This window comes from Camelus dromedarius, chromosome Y (assembly GCF_036321535.1).
Source record: "Camelus dromedarius isolate mCamDro1 chromosome Y, mCamDro1.pat, whole genome shotgun sequence".
NCBI lineage: Eukaryota > Metazoa > Chordata > Mammalia > Artiodactyla > Camelidae > Camelus > Camelus dromedarius.
Genome location: NC_087473.1, coordinates 13654092 through 13668605, shown reverse-complemented (window position 1 = coordinate 13668605; position 14514 = coordinate 13654092). Strand labels below are relative to the sequence as shown.

The window sequence follows — 14514 nt, the reverse complement described above, 5'->3', positions numbered from 1 at the left end:
TATTTAGGACAGGTGTGATGCACAATTAACCTACCCTCTCTAAATATTTTCTTTGCAGAAAATCAAGGATGGTAATCTATGTCTTGAAGGCTTCAAAGAGCAGTAAGTATTAACAACATCCACATCATCAGGAAAGCCGCATTTGTATACGCAAGGACGCTTGAAGGTGCACCCAAAAGATGAACAAATAATACTAACTTAATGTAGAAATATATTAAAAAATATTCTACACCAAAACTAATTGGGATTTATCGCAGTAGTAGAATAATTGTTTTAATATGAATAAAGCCAATCTTTTGATATATACCATATTAATAAAGGTTTTTTAAAAATATACCGTATTAATAAAGAGCATACTCGACATGGTCCACTGGATCCTGCCACATCTCCAATTCCTTCCTCCTTTGTCCTCAGGGCCTTAGGACAGGGCTGAATGTCTCGAAAAGCAAGGAGGTAGGAAGAGGTGGTGCACAAAGTTGCTGTCTGGAGATTCCCCAGGCACGGAAGGTAAGTTATTTCGTAATTTCAGCGTTTTTTCATCCACGTCCGTCTTTTATGTTGCCTCCCCATTCCGGAAAAACGAGAGGCCCTGTGATGGGTTCGTTGGGCAGGGGGAGATTTACTATGCGACAAAAAACAGCGATGTAAATGAAAATGTCAAAAGCAAAGGTGCTGCCTTACGATTACGTGATTAAACAATGTAATTAATCCCTTCCTCGAATTAGTCAGTCCTCGGGCGTCGGTGCGTTTTTTGTTCAGGCTACACATCCAACCCGGTGACTTCCAGTCTGAATGTCCCCTTTTTCACTCTGAGCCGCCCTCTATCCAGCTCTTCCCCTAAACAGCTCCGGAACTGTAACGTGTTATATGAACATAGTCCAGTCGCAGTCCGTGCGAGGGCCGGCGATAGACACACGGCTTCTGTGCACTATGTGTACTGTATGCTATTCCCTGCTCCTATTCCAGCGTCAGGATGAAGGCGCCTCAGTCACTCGTCTTAGCTTCCGGGTTTTTGCTCGAACTTCTTCCCGGAACTGGGGAGAGAAACCATGGGGGAGGGGAAAGGGATAAAGGAAGGAATAGTTGAGAGACTAAGGGCTGGGCCGGCGTAGGGGGAGGAGCCGAGAGACGGGACTTGGGAGGGGCTGAGGGCGTCCTGGAGGTTCGCGGTGACGCTGAGGCTGATGGGAGTCTGCGCCTCTGAGGTTTCCACTGGCCTGGCGGGTTTTTATTTATTTATTTATTTATTTCGGTTTGCTGGATCCGCCATATTGAAGAGGACCGGCCCAGGCGCCTGTCTGAATCTTGGAGTTCTCGTACGCCGCCCTTTAGGGGCTCTGCTGAGACCGGCCTCTTCCAGTTTCATCTAGCTACCAGGGTTTCCGGAGCTTGACCGCGGGGCTGCATCTCCCTTACGGGAGGCGGCCGCCTCAGAGTCTGGTTTTTAGTGTAGACGGCGGGAGCTAGCTCTGAGTTGCAGCGAAGAGGGTAGCCGCAAGAGGGTGAAGCCACGGCTGCAGAAAAGGCTAAGAGGACGTGACGCAGGGGAAACGCACAGCCTGGGGCTCGTCTAAGCTGCTAGAGACCCCAGCCCGAGAGAAAAAGAGGTAAGAGGGTCACAACGCGTGACAAAGTGTGTGTTTTCCTTCACTCTCGTACTCGGGAACCTGGCCGTCGCAGATGTGTTTTTCAGTTCTTGTTGTTGTTTTGCCACTCTAGGGACTGAGCTTTGGAATCCGGTTTGGAGGTAAAGCACCTGTGTTAGCCTTGTAACCACCCACCGTCACCTTTCCAGGGAAACAACTTGCTCTCAGAGGGCTGGCCCTTGTTCAGTGTTTTTTCCCTTCAGCCAAGCAGGGATTGTTCCGCCCCGAATCTTCCGCCCGGAGGCAGTTGAGAGGTTTCTCACCGCGATTATTGGTATGAATCTGGAGCTTGAAGGACATGTCAGTATTTTAGACTGTAAGGGAAAATGGCTGACGACTTTGTCCCTCCCTCTTTTCTCCCGAAAATCCCTAATCTGCGTAACCGCTCCAATTTACGGCCCTAGTGGCACAGTCTTTATATGACCCTACACAGGTCTCCTCGGTGGATTTGATACTATCTATGCTGTCACTGAGGTGGAGTGATTTCGAATAGAGCTAGGCCTCAGGAATGCTATCTATCAGATCTTGACGTTTGTCCACCTCCCGCGATGGTCTAACAGTCTGAACGATGTTTATATTACACCTCAATGTATTGAGGGCTAATAGGCACTAAAAGATGTTTTAATTAAGTCGATTGCAGACTGGCTTTTACATTTCTGTTCTTCTGTTTTTATCGAAATATTATCTTCATTGAATTTGCTGGTAGTGAGTGAAACCTCACTCCTGTGAGATGAGGCATTACTACATTTGATATATACTTGTTATTTTTCATTAATTTAAAGTTATCGAGCAGATAGTTATTTTGTGGAATTCTCTATGTTCTCGGCTGTTCTATTGTGCCGTTTCTCCTACAAGTGTTTGAATAATTTTACTTTTTTAAAATTAGCTATTTGTAGATGTGGGTTAAATATTCATTCTATGTTTTTAAGTGAAATTGTAGCATTTTCTTTCTGCGAAGCACGTTCATCCTCTATACTTAGGTTTTTAAAAAGTAATTGAAAGTACTTTCCTTAAAGATTTAATAGATTTTGGATCTTATAAAAATTATCTCATGAGGACTACTTAAGAATTCATGGCGGCTGTCTTCAATTTAAAAGAGTGTAAAGAACGTTTTCTTTGGTCTGCTAATTTAAAAACTGAAGCATGTGGGTTATTTATTTATTTATTTAAGGGGAGGTAATTAGGTATTAATTTATTTGTATGGTAATGGAGATTTAACCCAAGACCTTCTGCGTGCTAAGCATGCACTGAGCCTCTGAACTATACCCTCCCCCTGAAGCAGGTGGTTTCTAACTTAAATATTTTAAACTTCATTGTCCCACTGTTTGGGAACTACTTACAATTAGTGTTTCAAAGGACAACCAAGAATTTGTTTTATTTCATTGATTAAAGATAACGTTTTTAGATTGTAACTTTCTTTTTCTTACCCTTTTCCTATGCAATTTTTACATGAGAGTTTAACTTAATCATCTTGATGTTTTAAGTGTTATTACTTCCTTATGTTGCTTTGCTTTAATAACATCTGATGTTCCTTCTAAACTTGGAGGGAATTTCTGTGTATGAATTGCTTTTCTTGTCTAGCCAAGAAATCTTTGCCTAACTTAAGGTCAGAAAGATTCACTCATATTTTCCTCTTAAGGATTTAATATGTGAAGTACTTATATCTCAGTCTACTATCCATTTTGGAACTTTTGTGTATTGTTCAAAGTAAAGATCCACATTAATCTTTTGCAGATGGATATCCGGTTGTCTCAGCACACAGGTTGTTAGAGTTTTAGAGTTTTCTTTTGCCCTTGATTAGTCTTAGCACAGTTGCTGAAAATAATTTGAGCCATATTAAAGTCTTACAAATAGGAGCTTCTGGACTGTTGGTTCTGTACTGTTGATCTCTGTGTACCTAATGCTAACAATGGGCAAATTATATTCTAAATGACAGTGACAGATTTTTTTTTTAATTACACATAAAATTTAGTTTCTTAACTTTTTAAGTTAATATAGTCTGGTAATATCAAGTACAATTACGTTACTGGGCAACATCACTAGAGGTAAACTTTTATATTAACCTTCATTGCACTTTTACTCTTCTTGCCTTATATTGCCTTACATTTCCTGAACCTTGATGTGTTTTCCTTCTTTCAGTACTCAAGAAATAAATTCTTAGGTTCCATTTTGTTCTTTCGGGAGCTAGGTTGCTGCAAACATTCATTATTATTACTCTTATTTTAACATAGAACCTGACATTGATATTTGGGAAAGGGTTAATACAAAGGTTTTTTAGCTCAACCCTGATAGCAAAGTAGAGTCATTTGGGGAACTTTTAAAATACAACTGATATTTGTTTGTCATATCCTCCAACTCCACTCCCTTATGTAATTTGTCTAACATGAAGCCCTGACAAAATGATGCTTAAAAGCACTGGGAGTAAGAATAACTTGGTTATTGTTTCTAAGCATGTACTTACAAATCTTTTAGGTGAGTAAGTAAAACCATGATTTTTTTTTTTTTTTTTGCTTTTTATTAATAGCAAAATTGTCTTTTGAGTTTTAATAATGCTTGCACTATGTTAAGCACTTTGTATGCATTATCTTGTGTAGAAACTCTTTACTTCCAGGATATGAAAATTGAGTTCTGATAGATTCAGTTAGTAGTAATTCCAACTATTATACCAGTTAGTGATGTAGTATACTATTATAAGCCACTGGTTTATAGTCTCTTTCAACTTGTCTTTATATATCACAGTATGCTTAAATTTGATTAAATATTCTTATTTATAGTATTGTTTTAAAGATTATTAAAATACTTTGCATTGAGAGATTGTCACAGAGGTGCTCACTGAATAAATTTCTCCTTTCAGTTGTCTCCCAATATATAAAGGCTATTTTATTTGATGTCTTTATTCTTTTAAATGTTTGAGTAACATATAGTTCCTAAAAGACAAAAAAAATGAGGCATTTATCTTCCTGTCATTCACTTATGTTATCCATAAAAGACTATGAAAAGTCTAATTTAGTTTTGTTGTGAAATTGCATTACCTCAGTTTAAGAGTTTGAAGTTTGATTTAGTGTTTAAAATTGGTTTGTTTTCCATAAATGCTTTTCAGAAACGTGTGTGTGTGTCTAGGGAAGGGGAGAAGATTGTACATTTTTTATGAAATTATTGAAATGGAATAGACTTGGTTTTTCCTTAGAATAGTGTGCTAAGTTCTCTTTTAAGAGAGGAAGGCATTAAATACCCTCCCTTTACTTTGATTCTCTGGATTCTCCATTCCTACCCTAGGCTTAGAGCTTTTCAACGTTGTTCTGTTCCTTTTGGGAGGATTTGCCTTCTCTTTATTGGTGCCAGTTATTTTTCATCTTCAGTGACTGAGGTTTATGGATTAGTTCACATGTAACTAATGTGGCCTCAGGCTCTTTTAAATGAGGTTTTTAAAAGCTGTTTTTCTCCTTACTATTTATCTGGCAATTGTTCCCGTTGCAAGTTTTGGGTCTCTCTTCTTTTTAATCTTTGTATTAGGAAATGATGTTCATTCATTGTGTTCGAATGTAGAGCGCTGTATTTGAAATGGTTGCCCAAACCTTTATGGAAATAACTGTAGACAATCTCATGTAACCTTATTTAGGATTGATATGTTTGTTACTATTCATAGGATTTGTATAAATCAGTAAAGCAGGATAAAATCAGTAAAGGCCAATCTGAATGTTTTGTGTAGTTCACTGTCAGTATATAGCAGTAGTCTATAACTTGGATTTATTTTGCCTTCTCATGAGTTATTCTGCAAAGTCTAGAGATATTTCTGGATATTGTGGGTAGGGGGAGTTGGTTTGCACTGGTTGACATTCAGAGAGAACTGAGATGCTGCTAAATAAGCGTTTAAGACTAAGACTATTCCTCAAAGTTATCTGGTTCAAAATATCTACAGTGCTGAGATTGACATACCCTGGTCTGCAGGATTATTGTTACTTTGTTTTTTAAGATTATAGTACTCTTTTAAAAATTCTACCTCCATAACGTGAGGATTATCAAAATTGTTGGCTTTTACCTGGTCGGCTAGAGGGAAAGGGTATAAATGTAAGAAAAAAAACCTGAAGTGGTAGTTTCCACAGATACATTCCTTGCCTGACATGAGAGGGTGTTAGAAGCCATATGACTGTCTGAAGTTGCATTGCTATTATTAATGGATTATTTTTTTAGTAATCCTCAGTCCAGTCTGAGTGAGGAATCATACTAGGAAAAGGAAAATCATAGGAGGCTTCCGTGGCTTCCTTTTACTACATGTGTATGGCTACAAGAAGCAGATTCCTCTGTTAAACATCCTTTCCTTTTCCTTGCCTCTGTTTGGAAATACTGTTCAAAACTCTTACCATGCTAATTCCACTAGAATGAAGTTGTTTTGACATAGCTCCCAGGCTGCCTTTCCATTGTTTATTTAGCATTCTCCCATTTAATTGAACTATTTATAGTTGATGTGAATGCTGAGACATTTTTTGCTGTTCTTTATACTTTTTTACTCTTGTTGCTCTATTTACCTGGAGTATGCTCCCTTATGGATATGTCTGACCTACAGTTCTGAGTTCATGTACCATCTAATTATCTTCATTTGGTAATGATTTTCACTCCTGAAAAACTCCAGTAGCATTTTATAATGACATGAACATATTATAATTCTCTGTGTTTGGTGTTTTTGTCTTTTCTAGAATTTATCAACTAAAAATTAATGGTCAGTCTAAGAAAGAAATTGGGAATTTTATTCAAACCAACCTGAGGATTATAACACAGGAGATGGTTGTTCAGGAAGCTCTAAGTACTGCTCTGCTTGTTAGAGGTCAAGGAACAGTTATATAAATATTTTTGAGATGGAGTACACATCAAAGTAACATCAACAGTTTATGTAGTCCAACAAGGCAAATACTGGGTTATTGTGACCCTTTAGAGGGTTAAGAAAGAAATGTTATCTCCTAAGGAGTTAACCTTGCTGACACCAGGAGAAAATTGCTTTCTTTTTCTGTCTTGGTGGTCAGACATTCCCTTGTCTTAAAGGGATCTAGTTAATGTATAATGCAGGTGCAGCAGAAAGACAATTTAATGTTTAAAAATTTTCATGTTCTGCCTTAAAAATTTTTTCATTTCATCAAATTTATGTTCACATCTAGTAGCATGTTCTCTTGTTTGCTAGGTATTATTGAATAATTTGCCAGGTATTACTGAATAATTGAACTTCTGCTTATTAATACTTGTACAGTGATTGCATAGAATCCAAAGGATTATTGTTTTAGCATTAAAGTTATCACATTAATTGTTAATAAGTTATTTTATTAGTGCACTATTGATTTATTAACTTTTACTGAATCTGAAGAAATGGAGTGTTATTATACATGCTATTCAGAAATTTTTCTGGGATGTCTGTCTCTTGAGTGAAGTTCTTGGTTTCTGAGATAAGGCTATCATTTTTGAGATCACCATATATGACTGCTTGAAGGAGTGTAGTGCTTAATATAAGTATTATGTCAGGAGTCTTGGGTTACAGTTCTAGGTCTTCAACCAGCTTGTGAATTATTTAACCTTAAAGTGACTTAACCTTAAGATTGCTATCTTACCCTGCTATAAATCTTGAATCTTATTTACTTACTAAATAACATTGGTGGTTTTGGTTCAGGATCTCTCTAGAAATTGCACTCAGGATGCTAGCTGTAGGTAGCAGTCATCTATCTTAAGGCTTGACTGAGGCTGAAGTATTCATCTGTATTCATCTGTATTGACTTATTCATGACTCATTCATATGGCAGGAGGCATCAGTTCCTTGCCATGTAGAGAGCTCATTGGTGCTGCTTCAGTGTTTTGAGGCAAGTGTTACCTGCCTTATTGAGAATACCTTTGTTAAGTTTTAAGAATATTAATACTGGTAAAATTATTGTAGCCTGCTAGGGAAAATTATATAAGGAATTTTTAGTTTTTCCTATGAGGAGATAGTGACAAGAGTAGTGATTAAGTTTAGTGCAGATGGTTTTAGGTAAAATTTTACGTTGATTCTTTGCTTTTTATCACAGTAAGATAATTAGGAAAAGGAGATTATTATATGTATTGTACTTCTTAAGAGACTAGGAGTTCTCAGTTTTTTTGGTTTCAAGGTGCCTTTACACTCCAAAAAGTTTTGAGAATCTCATGAAGCTTTAGTTTCTGTGTATTATCTCTTAATACTTCCTATGTTGGTAAGTTTAAATTATAGATTAAAAATTCTTCACTATTTTATTTGGAAAAGGTAAAGAACCAACTACATGTTAACAGGTATTTTTGTGACAGATAATTATTTTTCCAAGCAAAAGGTATTTTTAACAGGCTATTTCATAGAGCAGTTATGGGTTTGCAGGAAAATTATACAGAAAATAGAGAATTCTAATTCCATCCCCCAAGATTCTTCTGTTGCTCATGTCTTGCTTTAGTGTGATGTATTTGTTACAGGTGATAAATCTGTATAATACAGTAGTATTAACTGAAGGTCATCCTTTATGTTGGGTTTTACTCTTTATTTTGTATAATGCTGTCTTTTAGAACAAATGCATCACGTCATGCATTCATTGTTGTATTATATAGAAAAATTTCAGGTCCTTAACATGCCCTGTGTTCTACATATTTATGTCTTCTTCCCACTCCCCAAATACTTGGTGTTTTTACCATCTTCTGTAGTGTTGCCTTTTCAAGAATGTTATATAGTTAGAATCATAACGTATAGCCTTTCCAGATTTTTCTTTTATTTAGCAGTATGAATTTGAGATTTCTCCATGTTTTTTGTTGCTTGATAGCTCATTTCTTTTTATCTCTGAGTAATATTCTGTTGTATGAAGGTATATGCCCAGAATCTTAAAATTATAGCCTTATTGCCCCAGTTTTGTTTTTTTTTTTAACGTATTGAAGGACAAGGAAGATTGCTTCCAGTTTTGGCAAATACGAATAAAGCTGCTGGAATTGCAGGTTTTGTGTGGACTTAACATTTTTGTTTAGGTGAATATTCTAGGAGTGTGATTGCTGGGTTGTATGATAAACCTATTTTTAGTTTGTAAGAATCTACTAAATTGTCTTTCAAAGTAAAGGACTGCCATTTTTCATTACCATCAGCAATGTGTAAAAGTTCTCTAGCAAAGGCAATAGACTGTCATTGTTATTATGGGTATGGGGCCTTAAAGATTTTTTTTCTGTAAATAGACTAAGGGTAACAATAATTTAATACACCGTTTTGGTAGCCGTTACTCATCACCATGTTTCTAGATCCTGAGGAAAGAGATGAGTGAAAGTGATTGGAAGTAGTTTTTAGTCAATATATGAAAATAACATTATGAATTTGGGATGAGGGATTTCTTAACATTAGTTTGTGGCAAAAATTGCAAAGGATGTGTGAAGATTGGCAGTTTGGGGCATTTGTTTATTCAAATTTTGCTAGTGGTTTCTAGTTTGGTGGAAAATGACATTTATAGGCTTCTCGGATTCACTTGATGAACAAAACTCCAAACTGACATTATATAGCTTTTGTTTTATCATATAGATACTCACCTAGATGCCAAGGAAAGGAAAATGAAAAAGCTGTTAGAGCCAGATGTAGGTGGACTTGAGAATTCTCAAGGATACCTCTTCAGAAAGGCCACATTTGAGTTGAAAGTTGAAGAATGAATAATTACAGGTTAACGAGATGAACTGTTGGTAGAAAGGCTCCAGAAATCACATGGAGGAGCATACCTTAAAGGAACATGAAGAAGGCAAAAAATTACTTAAAATTTATATTCAGATTTGTTCTCCTGAAAATGTGATTCTAACATTTTGTTTTCTTGTGAGGGGGAAAAATTCTTAATTTTACTTTTGAGTAGTTGATTAATTGTCCATTATTAGCAGCTAGTTTTAGAGCCATCTTGAGAAACCATTATTTGTGTGTATTGTTCTGTATAATGTATACTTCCTTGTAAAGGTTTGCATTTTAGCAAATAGACATGAGCTAAGCCTGTAAGTAGCATCCTGTGTGGCAGGAAAGAAAAAATTAGAAACTGCTGCTTTGTGTAAGATACTCTTCCAGACTACCAGTACATCAAAGATACACTTTCAGTCTTATTGAAGGCTCTGTAGCTATTCAAGCTTTAATTTTAAGTTCTTTTATTAAAATTTGTATATTAATTTAGAAGCAAATATTTCTGTATTTTACCTTATTATTTTACAAAAGACTTGAAATGCTGAGTTACAAAATAAACTATTATATGTTTAAACACTAACCAAGTTTTTTGTATGTATTTTTGTAATACTAACTGCAAAATAGTTTGTAAGTAGTTTAAGATAATTGTTATTAATGTTCACTATTTCAAGATGCTCTGCAAAAGCAGTGAGGCTAAGTATACCTTGAGTTTTTCTGTTATACTGCTTCTGTCTACCAACTCCAGGTTATTTATCATTTTTATTTTATATATATGTATGTATGTATAATATAAATTGTAGAAAAACATACCTAACTAAATTTACCATTTTCCTTTTTTTAAAAAACATTAATATTAATTTTCTTTAATGGTACTGAGGATAAAGCCCAGGAGGTCATACATGTTAAGCATCCACTCAGCTGCTGAGCTGTACCCTCCGCACCACCATTTTCCTGTTTTATTTGGCTTAGTGACATTAAGTACATTCACGTTGTTGCAACCATCACCACCATTCATCTCTAGAACTTCATTCATCATCTTGTAAAACAGCAACTGTACCCATTAAACAATAATCATTCCTCCTTCTCACATTCCTGCTGTCTCTTTGAATTTGGTTACTCTGAATACCTCACACAAGTGGAATCAAATTATTTGTCCTTCTGTGACGGCCATATTTCACTTGACATAATGTCCTCGAGGTACATCTACGTTGCCACATGTGTCAGAATTTCCTTTTTAAGGCTGAAAGTCATTCCACTGTATGTGAATATCACATTGCATTTATCAGTGTATCTGTCAGTGGATAATTGGGTAATTTCTTACACCTCTTATAGTTGGGAATATTGCCGCAGTGAACATAATTGAGCAAGTGTCTGTTTAAGACTCTGCTTTCAGTTGTTTTGGATATACATACAGAAGTGGAATGCCTGGGTCATATGATAATTCTATTTTCACTTTTTTGAGAAACTACCGTGTTTATTTTCCATGATGGTTATACCACTTTACATTCCCAGCAGTAGTATACAAGAGTTCCAGTTTCTTCACATCCTTGCCAATCCATATCATTTTGTTTGTTTTTTTATTTTTGATGGTAGCCACTCTGATGGATGTGGAGCAGTTTTGCACTATGGTTTTGATTTGCATTTCTCTGATGATTAAGTGATGTTCAGTTTTTCATATGCTTGCTGTTCATTTGTCATCTTTGGAGAATGTCTTTTCAAGACCTCTGCCCATTTTTTCATCAGTCCATTTGATTTATTTGTTTTTGTTGAGTTGTAGGAATACATTATATATTCCGGGAATTGTACCCCTATCAAATATGATGTTCACATTTTTTATTCATTCTACAGGTTGCCATTGTTGATTGTGCCTTTGATGCAAGTTTGTTTGATATGGTCCAACTTATCTGTTGTTGCTTTCTGTTGCCTATCACTTTGGGGTTTAGCCAAGAAATTTTTGTGGCATTTAACTTCGTGAAGATTTTGTTCTGTTTCGTTCTAGGATGTTTATAGCTGTAGGCTTTACATTTAGGTCTTTAATCCATTATGAGTTAATTTTTGTGTATAGTGTAAGATAATTTCATTTTCTTAAATGTTGATATCCAGTTTTTCCAGTAACATTTGTTAAAAAGACTGTCCTTTCCCCTCTGAGTGGTCTTAGTACTGTTATTGAAGATTATTTCACTACGATTCGGGATTTACTTCTGGGCTTTCTGTTCTGTTCTGTTTGGTCCACAGATCTGTCTTTATGTCAGAACTATACTACTTTGATTACTGTAGGTTTGTAGTGTGTTCTGAATCAGTAAGTTTGACACTTCCAACTCTGTTCTTTTTCAAGATTGTTTTGACTCTTTGGGAGTTGTTTGCAATTACATGTGAATTCTACAGAAAATCCTGTTGGAATATTGATGGAGATTGCATGATTCTGTCAGTTGACCTTTTAATAATGAGTTCTCTGATCTATGACAAGGGACATCTTTTTATTTACTTATGTCTTCAATTTCTTTCAGAAATGTTTTGTAATTTTCAGCCTACCTGGAAACTTTCCGCCTTGGTTAGGTTTATTCTTAAGGATTTTATTCTTTGTTTATGGTATTGTGAACATAATTGTTTTCTTAATTTCCTTTGTGGATTGTTTTTTGTTGCTATGTAGAATGCGGTTGATCTTTAGGGTGTTTATTTTGTATCTTGTAACTTTAGTGAAATGATTAATTAGTTCTGACAGTTTTTAATTTCTATTGTGAAAGATTTAGGATTTTCTACATGGAAGATTATAGCATCTTTAACAGACATAATTTGTCCTCTTCCTTTCCTAATTGGGGTACCTTTTCTTTTTCTTACTTAATTGTTCTCAGTAGGAATTGCAGTAGTGTGTTGAAACTTCCAGTATTTGAGTTTAGTGTTTGCTTCAGGTTTTCCATATATGGTTTTTCATTTTGAGAAAGTTTCCTTCTATTGACTGTTTCTTTTTCTGTTTTTTTCATGATGGGTTGTTGAATTTTGTCTAATCCTTTTTCTCCATCAATTGAAATGATGGGGTTTTTTTCCCCTTTATTCTGTTTATGTAGTATATTATATTGATTGATTTTTATATGTTTAAAACGATTTGGTCATAGTGTATAAATTATAATGTGCTGTTGAATTTGATTTGGTAGTACAGTATTTTGTTGAGGATTTTTGCATCAATATTCATCAGTGATACTGATCTCTAGCTTTCTTACTGCTACAGCACATTAAAAAATTTCTTAACTACCTACCTTCACAAATTATGTTAGTAGATAAAGAACATATTCATACTACAGTTAGCAAGAGGAAGAAATAATAAAGATTAGCACAGAGATAAAGTAGAGAACATTAAGCCAAACTGCTCTTTCAGAAGATCAGTAAAATTGACAAATGTGATAATAGTGAAGAGAAGAATTAAATTGCTAAAATCAGAAATCAAACTAGAGTATAACATGAGATGCCAAAGTACATTGAATTCTAAGACAGTAGTATGAACTATTATTTATCAACAAATTAAGTAAACTAGAGGAAATGGATAAATACCTAGAAATACTAAACCTACCATGACTGAGCCATTAAGAAGTAGAAAATATGAATAGACCTACAGCTAGTAAGGAGAGTGCATCAATAATTTAAAAAAAAATTCAGATAATTCACTTGTGAATTCTGTCAGACATTTAAACAAAATCTTAATAGCAGTCCTGTTAAAAATTTTCCCAAGTATTCAAAAGGAGGCACTACTCATAATTTGAGTCCAACGTTACCCTGGTACTCCAGCCATACAAAGACACTACAATAAAACTACAGACCAACCCTCAAAAATCCTCTGAAAAGCCAGAAATCTGTTCCACTTAATTCCTTCCATCTTGAGAGAGTAGCCTATTGGAGACAGGACTTGTGTGTTATTTCCCTTTTGCTTTGAGTTGCATTGTGTTGGAGGATGCTCCAGTGTAAGTAAAACTTGATGAACCCTCTTATTCTCACAGTTGTTTTTTCTGTTGTCTGTGCACTCACCTGGGTCCAGAAGATGCCTCACAAATGTATTTTTGGGTACATACTGCTGTTAATTTGGTGTATCTGGAAGATCTAGGATCTGACGCTTCCTATTCTGCCATCTTGCTGACATCACTCTCCTAGTACTAACTTTTATCTAGAAAAAGGTGATACTTTTCTAGTTCTAGGATATGTTGAAATGTTGAAGTTTGTAAAAAAAAAAAGTTGTAATCTAAAGAATATCTAACATTGCTGTATTAAATAACATTTTAAGTGAATTGAGTCACTATTAAATTGCTCAGTTGTGTCTCAGGATACTGTTATCTTTGTAGTGCAGTTTCCCCTAGACAAAACACTTGTTCTGATTGGTATATCTAAATAATCCATACAGTATTAAGAACAATATTGTTTAAAAGTTAAGACTCCTACCTGAAATCAAGTAAAACACTAATTTCCATCTGTCTCCCTCTTTGAATGGTCTAATATAAAGTTCCCAAAGTTCTTAGAAAAAAGATAGTAACTTTTTTTTATAATTTTTCCTCCTTTTGACTCAGATCTTCTCATATGTCTGAAAATCTTATTTTTAAATTATTCATAAGATGATCAAATGTTTCATAACATATACCATAGCATGAGAAAACATAGTATTTGTTGGATATTACCGTTTTGCCTTGTAATAGACAGCTTACTTGAAGTAATTAGTATGTTTCTTCTAAAAATTCATATATGAATATAGTGGTATTTCCATGAAGAAGATGTGGGAACACAGTGGTTGTTACTCTTAAGATAGGCAGTTTTTAAGTAGAAGGGATAATCTTGGGGTCTGAGCTAATTTGATTTCAGAAATTATATTTAATTTCTCCGTACACATTTCTTGTCTATCATTCTTACTTTACCAAAGGTCAGCCTTCTCAGTGCTTAAAGGTGTCAGAACCCAGCAGTCTTAAAACAACTAGTAAATGAAGTGGATTTTTATGTGGCATCAGAGAGATAAATGTGAGCAGTTAAAAAAAATAAAACATACATAAGCTTAAACTATGTACACCCTGTGATGAAAGTGTTCATTATTAAGCACTAATGAAAATCTGTAAAAGTGGAAATGTTGGAAGGTTAAAAGAGGAAAAAACAAACAAAAAACCAAACCAGTCAATTGCCACAGAGGAAGAACTGTAAAAGAGAGAATAATGACAAACAACAGAGGCT

At 35.2% G+C, this 14514-nt stretch overlaps 1 protein-coding gene across 5 annotated transcripts in view; it reads left to right on the top strand.

Annotated features, from left to right (window-relative positions):
* Positions 1-1265: 1265 nt before the first annotated feature.
* LOC135320462 (probable ubiquitin carboxyl-terminal hydrolase FAF-X) overlaps positions 1266-14514 on the top strand; it is a 102870-nt gene continuing 89621 nt past the window's right edge. For all 5 annotated transcript variants that reach the window (XR_010379615.1, XM_064483609.1, XM_064483607.1 and 2 more), the window contains exon 1: positions 1266-1607. The gene's annotated coding sequence lies outside the window, so the exon portion shown is untranslated. The remainder of the gene's footprint in view (positions 1608-14514) is intronic.